The following is a 20,136-nucleotide window of genomic DNA, read 5'->3' as shown; positions in this document are numbered from 1 at the left end:
TGCCTGTGTGGGAGGATGATGGGCTGGGGCAGGTTTGTGCCTTGTGTTTGAGGAAAGGTTCAATTGCAGGTCAAATCCCATCATAGCATATAGAAACAGGAGAGTCTCAGTCCCCCTTCCTCCCCCCTTCCCCGCCCTGTAAGCCCTAGACATTGACCCAGTTATCTCAAATAAGATTTGTTACACCACAAATAGAGAGGGATTATGTGCCCGTGCGCTTCAGTGTTTGCAGTTTATTGTCATAGCCATCCTGCCCCTCAAAGGTGGTTTTGAAGGTGAGGCTGAGTGAAGCATGTCCAGGGCCTGTAACTCAGTACTGGAGTGGCTACCAGGACATGCCCTGTGTGCAGGTGCCAAAGGACCCGTGCCCTCAAGGGTGCCTCGTGCTTGGTTTAATGTTCTGGCGTTTCCATCTTGAAAGTCTTCACAACTTAGGAGCAGGGGGCCCCGCATTTCCATTTTGTCCTGCTTGGTATTTTCTAATCTATGTTCCATAGGCCACTTCGAGGTATGAATACTTGATTTAAAAAAAAAAAGGCAGGGGGCTGGGCACAGTGGCTCACGCCTGTAATCCCAGCACTTTGGGAGGCTGAGGCAGTTGGATCGTGACGTCAGGAGCTCGAGACCAGCTCATAGCAAAACTTTGTCTCTACTAAAAATACAAAAAATTAGTCAAGTGTGGTGGTATGCACCTGTAATCCCAGCTACTCGGGAGGCTGAGGCAGGAGAACCCCTTGAACCTGGGAGGTGGAGGTTGCAGTGAGCTGAGATTTGCCACTGCACTCCAGCCTGGGCAACAGTGGGAGACTCCATCTCAAAAATATAAGTAAGTAAATAAATAAATAAATAAATAAATAAATAAATAATAAAATTAAATTAAATTAAATTAAAAAGGTGAGGGCTGTGACCCTCGGTTATCAGCATGACAGCTCCCTCTGCTTCTTTGGTAATAGAACACTAATTACTTGCCTGAAGCACAGCCCCTCTAGACTCTAAGCTCCAGGAGAGCCGTAATTTCTGGACAATCAATGAGTATGTGTTGATTAAGGAATGATGAAAGAAAATCAGAGACAGACCAGCAGGCCCCAAAGGGTCTAGTATATCAAGCCAGGAAGCCGGCTTTCCCTAGGGAGTTACTGGTAGCTAGTGAGAGGTGCATTCTAGAAAGACCCCTCCTGAAACAGAATCCATTATTAGACTTACAGGGTGGTCAGAGCTGACCCTAGAAATAATGAGATTTGCTAGTTTCTCTTCTCTCCATTGCTCTTTCCCTTTCTAAACCACCCAGGTGTAATCCTTCCCAGCACGGGGGATGGGAGTGCCTCAGCTTTTCTTATAATAGAGGAATATTAGGGTGAAGACCCTTTAGGCTTAACACCATCCACTCTGGGATCCTCACATTAGATTTGCCTGGAGAGCTTTTAGAATTACCAAGGATGGAGCTTTGCTGCAGTATTATTTTAACTTTTTATTGTAAGAATGTCAACCCTCCAGTTAGATATAAAGAATCATAATAGGTTCCCGTGCACTCCACATCGGCACTTCTCAAACTTCGCTGTACATTACAATCTCCAGGGGTGCCTAAAGAAATGCTGATGACCAGGCTGCACAGTTGACCAATTCTGTTAGAATCTCAGGGGTGGCACACAGCATTGGGAGTTATGCAAATTCGCCAGGTGTTTCCAGACCTTTACACCCAACCTCAACAATTACCATCTTGCTAACTTTTCCCTTGTGCTCCCGCAACACATATATTTTCCCCCTAAATAATTTAATAGCAGATCTCAGAAACTCTGTCCATTCATCTGAGTATCTCCAGCTGATAGACTTGTTTTTAGCATCATCTTCATACCATTTGCACACCTAACGAAATTCTCAGCAAACCCTCAACATTCTCTAGTGCCCGGTTCATGCCCAAGTCTTCCAGGCCACCTTTTTACAGTTGCTTGGTTGACTCAGGATCCACACAAGACCCAGTCATCATGTTTGGTTGTTGGGTCTCTTCCATTTCTTGTGTCCAGTGATGGTCCCCCACCCCGCTTTGGGTTGTATTATTAAAGCTACCCGTGAGATTCTCAAGTGAAGCCAGGGCTGATTGGCTTGACCTCGTCTTCTGAAGGTGAGGAGGCTGAGGCCCCAAGAGGGCAGTGACTTGCTCAGGTGCACTCAGGTCACTACACCATGCGGTAGACCCAGCCCCCAGCTCAGTGCTGGCACGCTCTCCTGTGCTGCTCTGTCCTCTGACAGCACCCACGGCACCTTCCTACAAGGGCGAGACTAACAACTTTCAGATTCATGCAAAACTTTACGTACATGTGTTTTTTTTCTGGGGCCCATGGATTTCAAGGGCCCTGTACCCCCCAGAAGGTTAAGATAGGGGCGTTGCTTTGGCTCCAGGAGCTGCTGGCCGGCTGACTGGCTTAGGTGACCACTGGCTTGCTACAGGACTGGATGCCTCCATCCGTTCAGAGAAGTTCCCCTTCAGCCGGCCCGAGTCCCATCGCCGCCCTTGATGAAAGTCCTTGTTTACCACCAGATGGAGCAGCTTCCCCACAGGCTCCACTGGAAGGCCCTTTGGTCGCTGGGAAACAAACTTGGTAAAGGAATTGTCTTTAAAAGGATGCCTTTCCCCCTTCTCTCCTATCAGGGGTGTTCCAGGCTCTCAGTACAAAGAACAAGGAGTTCATTCATCTCAATATAAATGAGGTATGGCCAATCCAGACCCTCTGCTCAGGGACCCAGCTGGGGCCCGGCAGAGTCCACGCCGCATAGATGTTTGCCGAATGCCTGATTTCATGCAAGGGCTGACATCTAGCTGTGGGAGTGATTATAACAAAATAGCTAATATTTTTGAGATACTATTTATCAAGTAATCAATTAAGCCATTACAATAATTCTGTGAGCTAAGTACCAATAGTATCCCCATTTTGCAGGGTGGAAACTGAGGCATAGAGAGATTAATCACCTTGACTTGAGTGAGTGAGCAGACTCTGCCTTCTTGTCCTTCTCTTCCTTCTGTCATTTGGGTAACTTAGCCTGCCTGCCTTCCAGCTGCCAGTTTGCTCACTCTCCCTTGCTCATGTTGTCCCGTGGTTCCCATGACGCTCCCCCAGACTCCAATAAGTACAAAACTGGCCAGTTACCGGGGCCATTGTAGCAATGACGGGGGTGGGAGACCATGGGTCTGAGTGTCAGAGGTATGGGAGAAGGATTCCAGGGGGTTTCAATCACCCTCTCCCCAGAGGATCCCAGTGGACCCCATCTGCTCACAGGGAGGTCCATGGGCCAGCAGCAGCATAGGCATCACTAAGGAGAGAGCGTTGGAAATGCAGAGTGCCAGGCCCTGCCCCAGACCTGCTGAATGGAAGTCGTCTTTCACAGGACCCCACTGATTCCTGTGCACATGAAGCTTGGGAACGCTCTTGAGACATTCTCCTGCCCAAAGGCAGAGGGGAAACTGTGGAGCAGTTTCCTTCAATGGTTTCTGTAATTTTTATCTCCCTTTTCCTTCTTTCCCTCCCTATATCTTTCTTTCCAGGTCTGCTTTCTCTTTTACCTAACAACTCTAAAGCCAGGCAGCCTGTGGCTCCTCCCCAGTCTCTGGAGTTTCTCCTCTCCACCAATTTCCATACTTACAGTCACAGCCAGCTCATTTCCAAATTCATTAGTAACTTTGGGTTTGGATAACACTTAATTGAATATTTCAAGATGAAGAGGTTGATGACAGTATGTGTTTTAGAGGATTGTACCTCCTCCCCTCTTTTGTGCTCTGATTTCGATTAAGCAGGCTGCTCGGTGCCTCAGTTTAACCATTTACAGAAAGAGACATAGGCCTTAATATTACACCAAAAGCTTTGCTTTATAATAATATCATATAATTTGGCAATTATGTTGACTCACCACTAATTTTCTCAAGTGTGTATCTCAGATCCCTGGACGCATTATTATTTCATTGAGCCAATTACGTATAATTACGGTGAGTCAAATGGAGATACTATTAGTACTTAGCTCACAGAATTATTGTAATGGCTTAATTGATTACTTGATAAATAGTATCTCAAAAATATTAGCTATTTTGTTATAATCACTCCCACAGAAACTGGGCATTTTTCTTCTCTAGTTTTGTCTTTCAACTTCAGCATGTAGGACACATGTAATAACTATACCTCCTTTGATCAATCCAAGATTCCAAAGAAAGATGTGCACACACAAATTATTCTTTTATGAAAATAAGAGGAAGCTGGGCATGGTGGTGTGCACCTGCAGTCCCAGCTATTTGGGAGGCCTAGGCGGGAGGATTGCTTGAGGCCAGGGGTTTGAGCATGCAGTGAGCTATGATCTCGCCACTGCACTCCAGCCTGGATGAGAGTGATAGCAAGACCCTGTCTCTTAAAAAAGAAAGGAATTTGTAATCCCAGCACTTTGGGAGGCTGAGGCGGGTGAATCACGAGGTCAGGAGATCGAGACCATCCTGGCTAACACGGTGAAACCCCATCTCTACTAAAAATACAAAAAATTAGCCTGGCATGGTGGTGGGCGCCTGTAGTCCCAGCTACTCGGGAGGCTGAGGCAGGAGAATGGCATGAACCCGGGAGGTGGAGCTTACAGTGAGCCAAGATTGTGCCACTGCACTCCAGCCTGGGCGACAGAGTGAGACTCCATCAAAAGAAAGAAGGAAAGAAGGAAAAGAAAGAAAAGAAAGAAAAATAAAGAAGAAAGAAAGAAAGAAGAAGAAAGAAAGAAAGAAAGAAAGAAAGAAAGAAAGAAAGAAAGAAAGAAAGAAAGAAAGAAAGAAAGAAAGAAGAAAACAAGAGAGACCCCTAGGTCCACCTTTATTTGTCATTTACTTTAAGGTAAATGATAAGTAATGTCACTGAAAAACATGAGGAAGTGTGATGGCTGCCCCTGGTCCATGGTGGAAGGAGACAGTGGGAAGGTTTGTTACTCAGCGGCCCCCTGGCTAGTCAAAGGCTCCAGAGCACCAGCAGTGTGGAGGAAGTATTCCAGTGCTGCAGCTTCAAGGTAGAAGTGTGGACACCTCTAACGCAAGTGTCCACAGGTGTAGGAGCTGGAATAGGCTCCTGCCCTGCCCCATATCGTCACCCTGCAGTACAACAGTGAAAACCATTGCATTCTCTCCCTCTAAACCTACCATCTTTACATCTGGCTGCATGTTAGCATCACCTGGGGAGATTTAAAAATCCTGATACCCCAGCCACTCCCCAGATCAATTAAATCTGAATCTCTGGAGGTGAGGCCCAAGCATTGTTTTTCTTTAATCCCCTTGGTGAGTCCAGTGTGCAGCCAGGTCTGAAGTATCCATGTTTTAAAGTCCCTCTCCTTTTCCCGTGACCCATCCTAGGAAGCAACAGGAGATTTTCCTGGCTGAGTTGGCCTCACCCGCAATCACTTTCCTAAAAGGGCCTGTGCACCTTTCATTACAGTAGCTCTCATACTATATACACTGTGCCCAGGAAGGAGGACAGAGAAGGGAGAAAAAAACCATCTCATATAATCACGTTGCCCCAAGTCACCATGCTGTAATAAACAAGCTGTTGGGAAGGAGGAGGCAGGGTGGACTCGGGAGAGAAAATGAGGAGGAATTCCATGCTACTTCTCCTTCAGCTCACTTTTAACACCCCCCAGCTATGGAACCTGCTTCCACTTCCTGCAGCCCCTCCATGGTGGAGGGTCACCTCTCTCCCAAAAGTGAGAAGACCCCTCATCAACAAGGAAAAGTCACTTAATACTGCCCTGCCCAAGATGCTTCAGCGAGGCTGTCCTCTTAACAGGGAGAAAGCACATTTTCCCGTCTCTGTCTTACCAACTGTGCTTGATATGAGCTCACTTGGAAAGGACTCAGGTCCTCCAGAAAATGTCAAGTGCTGAGAATTCATTTATTTTCTTTAAATGGTTTCCTGCTGAGACAGACATCCAAGTTGGCAGGCAAAATGATCAAATAGCAGATCTCCTGTGATATCAGCAAACTGGGGCCACTCCTGAGGCTGAGGCTGGAAGGGACATGGAAGGACAACGACCCCTCATCTCTCTCTCTCTCTTCCCAGTTCATCCATTTGACAATGAACATCTGAGGCTGCCTTGTAGAGATGCAGCCTGCCCAGCTGAATCTTGGCTTCTGGACCTTGACCTTCAGAACTTCTCTTGGTGTGGAACCATTACGCCCAGGGTTCACTCCCCTCTCATCGTCCGGCCTTCTCCCTTCATCTTGATCTGGGAAGAATGAAATGAACTCAGCTACACTCTCTGATTTTGTGCTACTCCTTTGTAAAGTCACTGCCTTAAGGGGGCTGATGGCGCCACCTGTGCCTTACATCCATCCAGGTTCAGGCATCACTAGCTTTCCCACACTCTACTTTCCTTATTTCCTTCCATTAAGAATTACTCAGAGTTCTAACGCACAGAATCCTGACTTCCATGTAGCTCCAGTCATTGTGATCAGACATCCTTTATAAAACATGTTTTTATAAATGTGTATGTGGAATAAGATGAGGAGGAAAAGGAGTGAGGTCATAATTTAGCATTTCTGCATCATAAGTGTGCTTCCTTATCGGGGAAGACTTCAGGTAGTTCCGATAATTGGACAAGAGTGCATCTCCGATAAGAGTGGATCAAGGTGACAATCTCTACCTCCTCCTACGAGAGGTGGTAACTAAAACAGTCACTATCCAGTCCAGACTTTCTTTGTGTCTGAAGACTTTGGGTCAGAAAAGCTGAATGATATTATTTCTTCTCAAGGAGTCCAGATTCTGGTGAGGTTTGATCTTACTCATCCCCAACATCATGGGGGAAACAGACCAGAGAATCCTCATTATAGCTCACTAGTGCTGAACAGGAGTATCCACTGAACTGGAATAATGGGAGGTAACATGAGAAGATACTGGCTCAATACATGCCAAGCCCCACATTCTTACTGGTACACTTGTGGCAGATGAGGTGGAGGATGGGAGCGGGAGATACCGAGAGGGAAAGAGGGAGAATGGTTGGGATGAAGATCAAGTTAGAAGTGGAGGCTGAGCATGGTGGCTTACACCTGTAATCCCAGCACTTTGTGAGGCCAAGGTGGGAGGATCACCTGAGGTCAGGAGTTCAAGACCAGCCTGGCCAACATGGCAAAACCCAATCTCTACTAAAAATACAAAAATTAGCTGGGCGTGGTGGCGGGTGCCTGTAATCCCAGCTACTCAGGACGCCGAGGCAGGAGAATCACTTGAACCCAGGAGGCAGAGGTTGCAGCCTGGGCGACAAGAGCGAGACTCAGTCTCAAAAAAAAAAGAAGTGGAGCTTCATCAGAACCCTGTCCCTGATCGTGGCCAAGGTACCATGATCTTCTCCTTTACCTTCCAGCCCTTCCCTGGGTTCACGCAGCAGTGGATGCAGGACAAGAGCCCTCTCTCAGGAGCAGGCTTAGGACCAAGGCTCTGTGCTGGGGCACGCCAGTACAACCCCAGACATGCCATCTCCTGTGCTCGGCCTGTGCCCACTCTCATCGATGCACACTGCTGCCATATTGTTTGTTAGATGTCATGAACACTAGCCCTGCTCACAGGTAAAACTTGGAAGGGGACTCACCATATGAGCTCCTTTGTCTAGTGTCACTCCCACAGGGTGCCTTTAGGCCTTTATGTCCAGGAGCACATAACTGTCTCTCACTGATTTTTCCTCTGCTTGAAAGGTACCCAGGAAATGAAGTTTATGAACTGGGCGTCCTGTTTTCTTTCCATCCATATGTCCCTGGGAAAGTTATTAACCTCTCTGAGACTTAGTTTCCTCCACTCACAAGGATGGTAATTTCTGCCTCACTGAGATCTTATGATGAATAAATGAAATTGTAAGTAGAAGGTGCCAGGCACAGTACTTGACACATAACAGGCCCTCAGTGTAACTAAGGCCCACTGTTGTGAACCAGTGTTTTCTTAAATGTCTAAAAGAGTTAGATACTATCACATGCTTTCGGTTTACCTCTGTTCTTCATTGCAAGAATCCAAGAATTATAGAACCAGTCTTGAAGGAGAGTTCAATAGAGCTCTACAGACTATTATACGATCATGAGTTGAGAACAAAAAAAAGTGTATGAATTTAGCTTCTATTTGTTTCTGAATTACATGGTCTGATACTGACACCCAGAAACAAAGGAAGATGTTTCACATGCATGAGTTTGATTAACTATAATTAAAGTGATTTTGTAGCTTATAATTCAAACCAACAGCTTTTGAGTGTGAAAGGAATAATATTAGTTATTACACCAGGACAATAGATGTAAACTGGAGCTGTCCTAGGAAAATTGCGATTTATGGCCATTCACATTATGTCTATCACCACCTGCATAATATATGCTTTAGGTCTTGGCACCAAAATATTCCTGCCCTACTACCTTTAAATTAAACAGTGGCTGGGCATGGTGGCTCACGCCTGTAATCCCAGCACTTTCAGAGGTCAAGGCGAGCAGATCACGAGGTCAGGAGTTCGTGACCAGCCTGGTCAATGTGGTGAAACCCCATCTCTGCTAAAAATACAAAAATCAGGTGGGTGTAGTGGTGCGTGCCTGTAATCCCAGCTACTCAGGAGGCTGAGGCAGAAGAATCGCTTGAACCCAGGAGGTGGAGGTTGCAGTGAGCCAAGATCGTGCCACTGCTCTCCAGCCTGGGGGACAGAGCAAGACTCCATCTCAAAAAAATAAAAAATACAAAAAAAAAAAGAGAGAGAGAAAACAAAATTAACTGGGTGTGGTGGTGCATGCCTGTAATCACAGCTACTAGGGAGGCTGAAGCAGGATAATTGCTTGAACCCAGGAGGCGGAGGTTGCAGTGAGCCGAGATCGTGCCACTGCACTCCAGCCTGGGTGACAGAACGAGACTCTCTCAAAAATAAAAATAAAAATTAATTAATTAAACAATAGTATACACGAGCTATCTAACGCTACTGCTTCACACCAAAATCACATGAAATACAAAGAGATACACACCTAGACACATCAAAGTCAAACTGTTGGGAAAAAAAGAGAAAATCTGAAAAGCAGCTTGAGAAAAATGACTCATCATGAACAGGGAACAATGCAATTAGCAACTGACTTCTCATCAGAAATGACAGACGACAGAAGGCAGTAGAATGACATTCCAAGTGCCAAAGGAAAAATCTTTCAATCAAGAATTCTGTTTTTCCACTAGAACTGCAAAAATGAAAGCACAATAAAGATATTCCCAGTTAAACAAAGACTGAGAGAATTCATTATTAGCTGACCTGCCACTGGAAAAATATTAAAGGATGTATTTCAGGGTGAAAGGAAATAAAACTAGATGAGACTGTGGATCTGTAGAAAGAAATGAAGAGCACTCAAAAGGATATCTGTGGGTAAATGTAAAAGACTATATAAACATGTTATCTTCCATTCTAATTTTGTTTGAAGACATTAGATTATATAAAGCATTAATTATTGTACTATGTTGTTGGATTTGTAACAATAGAGAGATATATTATAAAGGAGAGAGGAAGAAACAAAGTATTGTAGCAATATTTCTATATTTTCTTAGAATTAAGTCAGTATTACCTCAGGTAATGATATTAGATATTAAATATTGGATGGTTATAAATTAAGATGCAGATTATAATCTACAGAGCAACCACTAAGAAAATAACTCAAAAATACAGTATGATAGCAGAGGAATCAAAGTAGAATACTTAAAAAAAATGTTTAGCACAAAAGCCATAAGGGAAGAACAGATTTTAAAAATAAGACATAGAAACAAAATGGCATACCTTAATCCAGCCATGCTGATAATAATATTAAATATGAATAAACACTACAATCAAAAGGCAGTGATTGTCAAAATGGATAAAAAAGCAAGATTCAATTGTACACTATCTACAAGAGATACTTCATACAAAAAGACAAAAGTTGGAAGTAAAAGGATGAAAAAGAGAGTACCATGCAAATACTGGCAATAAGAGAGCTTGAGTGCCTACATCAATATCTGAGAAAATAAAATTTAAGACAAGAAATATTATTAGAGAGAAGAAATGACATTACAGTATCATAAAGGGTCAATACATTAGGAATATATAATAATTACAAGTGTGATGGTACCTAATAGTAGAGTCTCAAAATTATGAAGCAAAAATTGATATAATTGAAAGAAGAAACAGATTATTCAGACTTAACAATTATAGTTAGAGAGTTCAATAACCCATTTTTAATAACTGATAGGACAACTATTCAGAAAATTAACAAGGAAATAGAAGACATGAACAACACTATCAACCAACTTGACTAACTGACATTTATAGAATACTTTACCCTCAAGTAATGAATACACATTTTTTCAAAAGCACATAGAACATTCTCCAGGTTAGACCACATACTAGACCATAAAACTAATTTTTAATATATTTAAAAGAATTTGAATCACTCAGAGTATGTTCTCCAGCCACAAAGGAATTAAATTAGAAACAAAAATAAGTTTGGGAAATCCTCAAATTTTAGAAATTAACACATTTCTAAATACGAGTTGAAGAGAAAAATTACAATGGAAATTAGAAAGATTTTGAACTGAATGAAACAAAAATAAACTATGTATTTACACATGTCTATACACATCCACATTAACAGGATTAAGCTAAAGCAGGACCTAGAAAAGTAGAATGTTCTCAAAACAATAATTTAAGCTTCCATCTTAAGAAATTAGAGAGAGAGGCAAATTAAACCTTAAAAGGAAAGAAAGAAAGACTAAAGCAGAAATCAATTGACTAGCAAAGAGAAAAATAATAGAGAACATCAAAGAAACAAAAAGGTGATTCTTTAAAAAGATTGCAAAATTGATAAACTTTTAGCTAAACTGACCAAGAAAAAAGACAGAAAACACAAATTAACAATCAAGAATCTAAGAGCAGCCGTCACTGCTGACCCATCAGAAATTAAAAGAATGATAAGTGAATATTTTAAACAACTTTATGTCAACAAATCAGACAACTTAGATGGAATGGAAAAAATCCTAGAAAAAGATAAATTACCAAAACTACCTTCAGAGAATACTGAAAATCTGAATAGACCTATGCATTAGTCCACTGTCACAGTCTAATAAAGACATACCTGAGACTGGGTAATTGATAAAGGAAAGAGATTTAGTTGACTTACAGTTCAGTATGGCTGGGGAGGCCTCAGGAAACATATAATCATGGCGGAAGGTGAAGGGGAAGCAAGGTACCCTCTTCACAAAGCGACAGGAAGGAGAAGTGCCAGCAGGGGAAATACAAGACACTTATAAAACCATCAGATCTCATGAGACTCATTCATTTTCATGACAACAGCATGGGGGAGACTGCCCCCAAGATTCAATTAACCTCCACTTGGTCCTGCCCTTGACATATGAGGAGTATAAGGATTAAATTCAAAGTGAGATTTGGGTGGGGACACAGAGCCAAACCATATCAACCTACAACATGAAACATATCATACCATATCAACCTATAATATTTTGGTCCTGAGACCAAATCCTTTGGACAGTGCCTGGAGAGAGCCTCAGGCCACAGTCATGTTTATCTGGAATACAGAGCCTACCTCCAGACTCCTCTCCACCCTGTCCTGTGCAGAGCTACGCAGTGCGCTGAGGGGCCAGGGCTTCAGAAAGCCCAGAGCATGTGACCTGGTTGGCAGAGGTACCAGGGTCATTGGTGCCAGCCCAATTCAGTGTACTGGATCATTAGTAGAAACAAAGCACCATTCTACTGAGAGCCAAGACCGCCTGCCAAGTACCAGTGCGAAGGCTGCCTCGTCACCACAGCTGTGAATCAAGAGTAGGCTGTGCTTGCTACTGATGCCAGCCTGGGGCATTTTCCCAGCCCCACAGTGCTTTTCTGAAGTGGGAGAAGGAGAAGCAGAGGGTGAGACTCTCCTTGGTGCCTGAACAGTGCCTCTGATGGAAGAACGTAGCTCAGTGATATTCCCAAGGAGGTTTATTGGTTCATTATCAGTAGGACTCTCCAAGGAAAGGGAACAGCTGAACCATATGGAGCAACTGCAGGATCATGTAATAGAAGCAGCATTGAACTTAGAGTTTGAGTCCTGTATTCTAGTCTAGAACTTACCTCCAGCTAGCTGTGTGGATTTAACCATATCACTTTACCTCTCTGGGCTGCCTTGCACCTTGAAATTATGTGATTCCTTCTCTCACTCTGGGAACTAGAAGGCCAGGTCAGTGTGGCTCAGTCCTGGTCTAATTGGATGGATGGAGAGAAGGTAGCAGAGGTGGGCCCAGCAAGCCTGAGAATTCATCTTACTCCCTGACAGAGCTCAGAGTTCTGAGAAGAATGTGGTCACACAGAAGACTCTCTGTAGGCCACATCAGGACCAGGCTTCTTGGAAAGCTGTACTCCTCCTGCCTTTCAACATCTTAACACACTCAGCTCCTCCATTATACACACTTACCTGAACCCAGCTTGTCTGTATGGGTTTAGCATTCTCTCTTGTCCTTCCCAGTCTACCCTCTACATTCTAAAAAGAGAGTCTCCCACCCAGACGATCTCCTTGCAGTCACTTTTCAATGCACCAGAACAGCTTCCTTAGTTGGAACAGTGAACAGTGTGTTTTCAAACAAAAGGGGCTCACTGCCCAATGTGCTAGAAGCCAATGCTATGACACTGTGTTTCTGAGAAAAGAAAAGCTTTATACTGCAAGCTGCTTCACAAGGAGACTAGAACATCGAGCTCAAATCTGTCTTCTTGTGCTGGCTCCAAAGCAGTATTTTTATTAGAAAAGATTCAGAGGCTGTATTCTGAGATCAGTAGGTGATTGGTGGAGGAAAGAGGAGGTCTAGAAAGTCCTTGGGCATGCGTTTTTATCTCTCCATGCCTCCTCATGGGTCCCCTATGCAAATTTCAGGAGAATTAATATGAAACATGCGGTGGAAATTCAGGCTGTGTCATCAGCAAGCTCGTCCTGCACAGACTCCAATTGGCCGTGTTGGTTACAACTGATTTCAGCCAGTTTTTTAAAAATCTCATAGGCAGAGGGAGTTTCAGTGTTTCAGCAAGTTATTTTTTTACCTGCAATGCTGCGAACTCAAGTTTCTGTTAGTCATTGGTTTCTTTATTTGGGGCACAGTTTCAACAGCCCCCTGAAAATGGCCCAATTCAGGGGACAGCATCAGAGGGCATCCTGTGTGGAGTGTCTGCAATGTGAGATGCCATGGACCACGCCTTCCCCCATAAGACTGATTCCTGCTCTAGGCCTGACCCTGCCCTGGCATTCCCCTGCCTCCCTGGCTGCTCTTTCATAGTCTCATCATGCTTTCTCCCTGGGTTTATACCTAATTATTGGTGTTCTTCTCATCTCACTCTATACACTGCTCCTGGTTCACATTTGCTGTTCTAGTCTCCTTGTGAATCAGCTTGCAGTATAAAGCATGTATAAAGGAGTATAAAGCATGTATAAAGGAGTATAAAGCTGTACTCCTCCTGCCTTTCAACATCTCAACACACTCAACTCCTCCATTATACACACATACAAGAACCTGGCTTGTCCACTTGTCCATATGGGTTTAGCGTTCTCTCTTGTCCTTCCCAGTCTACCTTCTACATTCTAAAAAGAGAGTCACCCACCCGGACGTCTCCTTGCAGTCACAGGCATGGGAGGAAGCATGGAGACTTTATGTCTCCATCTCTATGTCACTTCCTCCCATGTCTGTGTCTTCACCCTGGCCTCCTTGGGCTTCTTGACAACGCATGGTAGAGGAGAGATGGGTCTGCTCTCACTCTCAGCTCCACCAGGTCTTCCCCAGGGGCCTCTGCTTCTGCACTCTGCGGATACTGGATACCCATTCTGCCAGCGCAGGAAGCCTGTTGAGTAACTCTGTTGCCTACAATAGTTCCTGCCTCCCCATTGCTCCCAGAAAAATGCCAAGAAAGCCAGCAAAGCCCTGGTTACCTCTAGCGTGGTTAGACAAGCCCTTCAGGATGCAGCCCTGGACTGGGACTGACAGGTCTCCCATTTGGAACCGAGGCCCTTAGCCTTGCTGGGTCACATCACTGCCTTTGGCCTCTCAATGCTCGCCCACTGCAGGTCTTCCCCAGGGACGAGGAGCAGCTCAACAGCAGGGGCGAGGTCAAGCCACATTCATTGTCATGTATCCTAGGTGCCCAGCACAGCTTCCGACCCACAGGAGGTGTTGATTAATGTTTGTGGAACAAAAGTGTGGATGAAAGCAAATCTTGGATTCAGAATATATTCCTGTCCCCTTCAGTCCCTTTGAATGGTCAGAATAGGCTTGTGTTTTGTGGCTCTGTGAAGGGTTGCTTACTCAACAGCCATTTGCTGGCAGATGAAACTGGCTCTGTCACTGCTCCAAAAGCATCCAGGGTGTTTGGCTCTGGAGGTGGCATTATGCCTTCCAGATAGAAATTGCAAGCACACAGGGTGGCCCTCATAGGGGCCATGAACATTATGGTTAAAACCTGTGAGAGAAAACAGGTGCACACCCTTTTGCTAAGCAAAAGAATCAGTGCAATTCATAGAACGTGCCTGCTGTACACAATTATTACAACTTTAAAAACATCACCAACCCAAGCTGCACTCAGTTGGTGTAAAGTCTCTGGAAATGTTAGAGAATGTGGGGTTGAGATTCCCACATAAACCCTATATGATGTTTACCATGATCTATTATTTCATTTGCTAGAAATATAAAACAAATCAGTTATTTACAAAGCTGATTTTTTTTTTTTGCTAGGAATTGGTCACTGTATTTGCAGAAACAGAACTTTCCTTAGCTGAAATCACAGAGCTATATATTACTTTGGATGGCATATCATGGGAATGTGCACAATAATAACCCATGAAGTCCTCATTGAACTCTATCCACCAATTATCAGCCCTGCTATTTCTAAACTGCTTTATAAACAGTGGGGTGTTTTGTGATATATTTATTATAACGAGTTTAAGTCATAAAAATATAAGGAAAACACTTCAAAATCTTCCCAAATATCATCATCAGTTTCAACAATCATTTTGTAAATCTTATCGTGATAAAATATGTACAACAAAATATACCATTTAAACCATTTATAGATGTACAGTTTGGTGTTATTAAGTACATTCTCCATGTTGCACAACCATCACCATCATCCATTTTCAGTATGTTTTCAACAAGCCAACAGAAACTATGTAATCATTAAACAATAACTTCCCAGTCCCTCCTCCATCCAGCCTCTGGCAACCTCTATTCCACTTTCTATCTCTATGAATTTGTCTATTCCAGGTATCTGAAATAAGTGGACTCATACAATATTCATCCTTTTGTATCTAGCTTATTTCACTTAGAATAATGTTTTCAAGTTTCATCGTGTTGTGGCATGTATCAATATTTTCTTCCTTTTTCAGGCGAAATAATATTCCACTGTACAGGTATCCCACGTTTTGTTTATCCATTCATCTGTTTATGGAATTTAGGTTATTTCCACCCTTTGGCTATTGTGAATAATGTTGCTATAAACATTGGTGTACAAATAGTTGTTTAAGGTCCTGTTTTCTTTTGGGTACATACCCAGCAGAGGAACTGTTGGATCATATTATAATTTTTTAACTTTTCGAGGAATCACCAAACTTTTTTCCACTTTAGCTGTGCCATTTTACATTCCTACTGGAAATGCACAGGGCTCCAATTTCTTCATACCCTCACCAACACTTGTTATTTTTTAACAATAACAGCTATCCTAATGGGTGTGAAGTGGCATCTTGTTGTGGTTTAGATTTATATTTCCCTAATGACAAATAATGTTAAGCACTTTTCATGCACTTATTGTGCATTTGTATGTTTTCTTTAGAGAAATGTCTACTCAAGTCTTTTGCCCATTTTGGAATTGGCTTGTTTTTTATTGTTGAATTGTAGTTCCTATATTCTGAATAGTGATCCCTTAGCAGATATATGATTTACAACTCTACTCTCATTCCATGGATTGTCTTTTTATTCTCTTAATAGTGTCTTTTGTTGCACAAATTTTTTAATTTTGATGAAGTTCATCTATTTTTTTTCTTTTATTGCCTATGGTTTTGGAGTTATAACCAAAAAACCATTGCTAAAACCAGTGTCATGAAGATTTTCTCCTATGTTTTTGTCTAGGAGTTTTATAGTTCTAGTCATTAAATTTAGGCCTTTGATCCATTTTGAGTTCATTTTTGTATACGGTGTTCAGTAAGGATCCAATTTCATTCTTTTGCATGTGAATAATCCAATTAGCCCAGTACTATTTGTTGAAAAGACTGTCTTTTCCCCCAATGAATGGTTTTGGTAGTCATCAAAATCAAATGACTGTATACGTGAGTTTTTTTTTTTTTTCTGAGCTCTTTATTCCATTCCGCTGGTCTATAGTTCAGTCTTCATGCCAGTTCTACACTGTTTTGATTACTGTAACTTTATAGTAAGTTATGAAATCAGGAAGTATGAGTCCTCCAACTTTGTTCTTCATTTTCAGGGTTGTTTTGACTTTATTGTTTTATATGGAATTCTTGGAGATTTCATATAAACTTTAGGGTAAGCTTTTCTAGCTCTGCAAAAAAACAGCACCTAGATTTTAATAGGATTGCATTGAATCTGTAGATCACTTTGGGAAATATTGATATCTTAATGTCTTTCAATCATTAACATAGGATGTCTTTCCAGTTATGCCTTCTTTAATTTCACTCAGCAATGTTTTATAGTTTTTGGTGTACAAGTCTTTGCCTTTTTGGTTAAATTTATTTCTAAGGGTTTTTTATGTGCTTGTAAATTAAATTTTTTAAATTTTCTTTTTGAATTGTTCATTACTAGTGTGTAGAAATGCAATTGATATTCATGCGTTGATTTTATACCCTGCAAGTTTGCTGAATTCATTTTTTGACAGATTTTTGTGGAATCATTCTGGTTTCCTGCATATAAGATCATGCCATCTGCAAACAGAGATAATTTTACTTCTTCCTGCCCATTTGGATGCCTTTTATTTCTTTTTCTTGCCTAAGTCCTCTGACTAGGACTTCCCAGCACTGTGTTAAATAGAAGTGGTGATAACAGGTGTTCTTATCTTATTTCTGATATTAGGAGAAAAGTTTCAGCCTTTGACATGGAATATGAAGTTAGCCTTGAGTTTTTTTATATATGGCCTTTATCATGTTGAGGTAGCTTCTTCTATGTTTAGTTTGGTGGGTATTTTTACTATGAAATAGTATTGAATTTTTTCAAATGGTTTTTCTGCATCAATTGCTATTATAATGTAGGTTGTATCTTCGTTCTATTTATATGGTGTGTTACATTGATTGGTTTTCGTATGTTGAACTATCCTTGCATTCCAGGAGTAGACCTCACTTGATCATGATATATAATCCTTTTGTTATGCTGCTAAATTCAGTTTTCTAGTATTGTGCTGAAGATTTTTACATCAATATTCATCAGAGATATGGGAGCGTAGTTTTCTTTTAGTATCTTTATCTGGCTTTGTTACAAAGTTAATGCTTGCCTCATGAGTTAGGAAGTGTTCTCTCTTCAATTTTTTGAGGAGTTTGAGAGTGATTGATGCTAAGTCTTACTCAAATGTTTGGTAGAATTCACAAGAGATGACATCTGGTACTGGATTTTTTATTTGTTTCGTTATTGAGTCACTCTCCTCGTTGAGTAGAGGTCTGTTCAGATTTTCTACTTCCTCAAGAGTTAGTTTTGGTAGATTGTGTGTTTCTAGGCACTCATTTATTTTGTATAGGTGATATAAAATTGATTATAATCCCCCCTTTCATTTCTGATTTTAGTAAATTGAATCTTCTCTCTTTTTTCCCTTGGTCAGTCTAGCTAAAGGCTTGTCAATTTCATTGATGTTTTCAAAAAACTGCCTTTTGGCTTTGTTGTTTTTCTGTATTGTTTTTATATCTCTGTTTTGTTTATTAATGTCCTAATATTTATTATTTTATTCCTTCTGCTATCTTTGGATTTTGTTTTTCCCTTTTTTGGTTCCTTGAGGTGTATAGTTCAGTTATTGATTTGAAATCGTTCTTATTTTTTAATGTTTGCATTTATAGCTCTAAATTTCCCTTATAGTGCTGCTTTCACTGCATCTCATCAGTTTTATTATGTTGTGTTTTTGTTTTCATTTACCTCAGTGTATTTTCCAATTTTTTTGAGATTATTTTTCTTTGTTATAGTATCTTTGATATAGAGTATAGGTTTCTAGATTGACTGTTCTTTTTTCTCTCAATATTTTAAAGACATTGCTCCACTTTCTTTTAACTTACAATATTTTTTATGAGAAATCCATTGCCATTCTTATTTTTGTTCCTTTGTATATAATGGGTCTTTTTTTCTGGCTTCTTTTAAGAGTTTTACTTTATTCCTGGTAGTTAGCAATGTGATTATAATGTGCCTTTGTACTTTGTGTTTCTTGTGCTTGGTGTCCACTGAGTTTCTTGGACTTGTGAGTTTATAGTTTTCATTAAATTTGGAAAATGCTCTGTCATTATTCATTCAAATATTTTTGTTCCCCTGCTTCTGCTTTCTGCTTTGGGCAATTTAATTACATGTATATTAGGCCACTTGAAGTTATTCCATAGCTAACATGCTCTCTTCATTTATTTTTCAGTCTTTTTTCCTTCTGTGTTTGATAGGCTAGTTTGTCTTCAGATTTACTAAATTTTATCTCTAATGTCTACTCCGCTGTTAATCACATTTTCTGTATCTTTTATCTAAGCCCTTGTGGTTTTCATCTCTAGAAGTTCAATTTGGGTTTTTCAATCTCTTCCATTACTTTTTTCTTTTCTTTTTCTTTTTCTTTTTCTTTTTTTTTTTTTTTTTTTTTTTTGAGATGGAGTCTCTCTCTATTGCCCAGGCTGGAGTGCAGTCAGCTCACTGCAACCTCTGCCTCCCAGGTTCAAGCAATTCTCCTGCCTCAGCCTCCCAAGTAGCTGAGATTACAGGCATGCACCACGCTTAGCTAATTTTTGTATTTTTAGTAGAGACAAGGTTTCAACATGTTGGCCAGGCTGGTCTCAATCTCCTGACCTCAGGTGATCCACCTGCCTCGGCCTCCCAAAGGGAGGGATTATAGGCATGAGGCACCACACAAGCCTATCTCTTCCATTTCTTAACAACACGTTCAGTCTTTTTTCTAGCTTCTTGAACACATGGAATACAGTTGTAATAACCATTTTCATGTCTTTGTCTATTAAATATATTGTCTGTGTCAGTTCTGGGTCAGTTTCAACTGACTGATTTTCCCCCTCATTATGGGTTGTGTTTTCCTGCTTGTTTGCATGACTGGTGATTTGTGATTGAATGCCAGACAATGGTTGCTGGATATTTTGTATTCCTATAAATATCATCAAACTTTGTTCAGGCACACAGTTATTTGAAATTAGTTTGATCTTTTTGAGCCTTGCTTTTAAGTTTTGTTAGGTGGGACCACAGCAGCATTTTAGTAGTTTTCATTTTCCCCACAACTGGACTCACCCGGAAAATTCAGAAATTCAGAAAATCTGCCTATTTTAAGGTCTATAATCTTAATTACATATCAAAATCCCTTTTTCCAGATAACATAATGCACTCACAGTGGGATTAGGGCATGAATAATTTAGGGGGCCATTAGTAGGCCTTACACAGTTCACCCTCAAGCTCCCTCCCCCCTGTAATATTCATGTCTGTTCCATACACAAAAGAGTGGTGCTCCTGAGTTTGTACTGCTGCATGGTTGAAGGCGCCACAGAGATTGGAAATTGTCAAAAAGATACTACCTTTGTCCAGGATCCAAGAGTCTAGATCAATCCTACTTCTGCTCAGGTGTTACCCTGTTCTTGCTGGTGTTACAACTGCCAGAAACTACCCCACTGTCAAACCAGAAATAGAAGATTCTCTCTTCTTTCTGTGTTCTGATTTTCTCCCAGGCCCTCTCTCCTATTCACAGTACCTAACAGTAAGCCAGTTGGCAAAGTATCTGTAGTTTGCAGATACCTCACTTGGCAGTATGGATTATAGGAAGGTCACTGTGAGGCTAGATGAATTTGGCTGCACTTACCTCTCCTGCTGTCTTTGGTTCTGACCAGTGGAGTCAATGCACAAATAGCAATAGCCAGATGCTGAACAAAGAATCAGATGTATTCATTACTGGGCAAACTCCTCC

At 41.5% G+C, this 20,136-nt stretch overlaps 1 long non-coding RNA gene across 1 annotated transcript; it reads right to left on the bottom strand.

Moving 5' to 3' along the window:
• Positions 1 to 1,455: 1,455 nt before the first annotated feature.
• On the bottom strand, positions 1,456 to 11,741 carry LOC103787092 (uncharacterized). The gene is made up of 2 exons (XR_008622054.3): positions 11,573 to 11,741; positions 1,456 to 6,231 (listed from the first exon to the last, which is right to left on the bottom strand). It is a non-coding gene; the product is annotated as an uncharacterized LOC103787092 (long non-coding RNA).
• Positions 11,742 to 20,136: the final 8,395 nt, after the last annotated feature.

Source organism: Pan paniscus, chromosome 1 (genome assembly GCF_029289425.2).
Source record: "Pan paniscus chromosome 1, NHGRI_mPanPan1-v2.0_pri, whole genome shotgun sequence".
NCBI lineage: Eukaryota > Metazoa > Chordata > Mammalia > Primates > Hominidae > Pan > Pan paniscus.
This window is presented reverse-complemented; position numbering and strand designations above follow the sequence as displayed.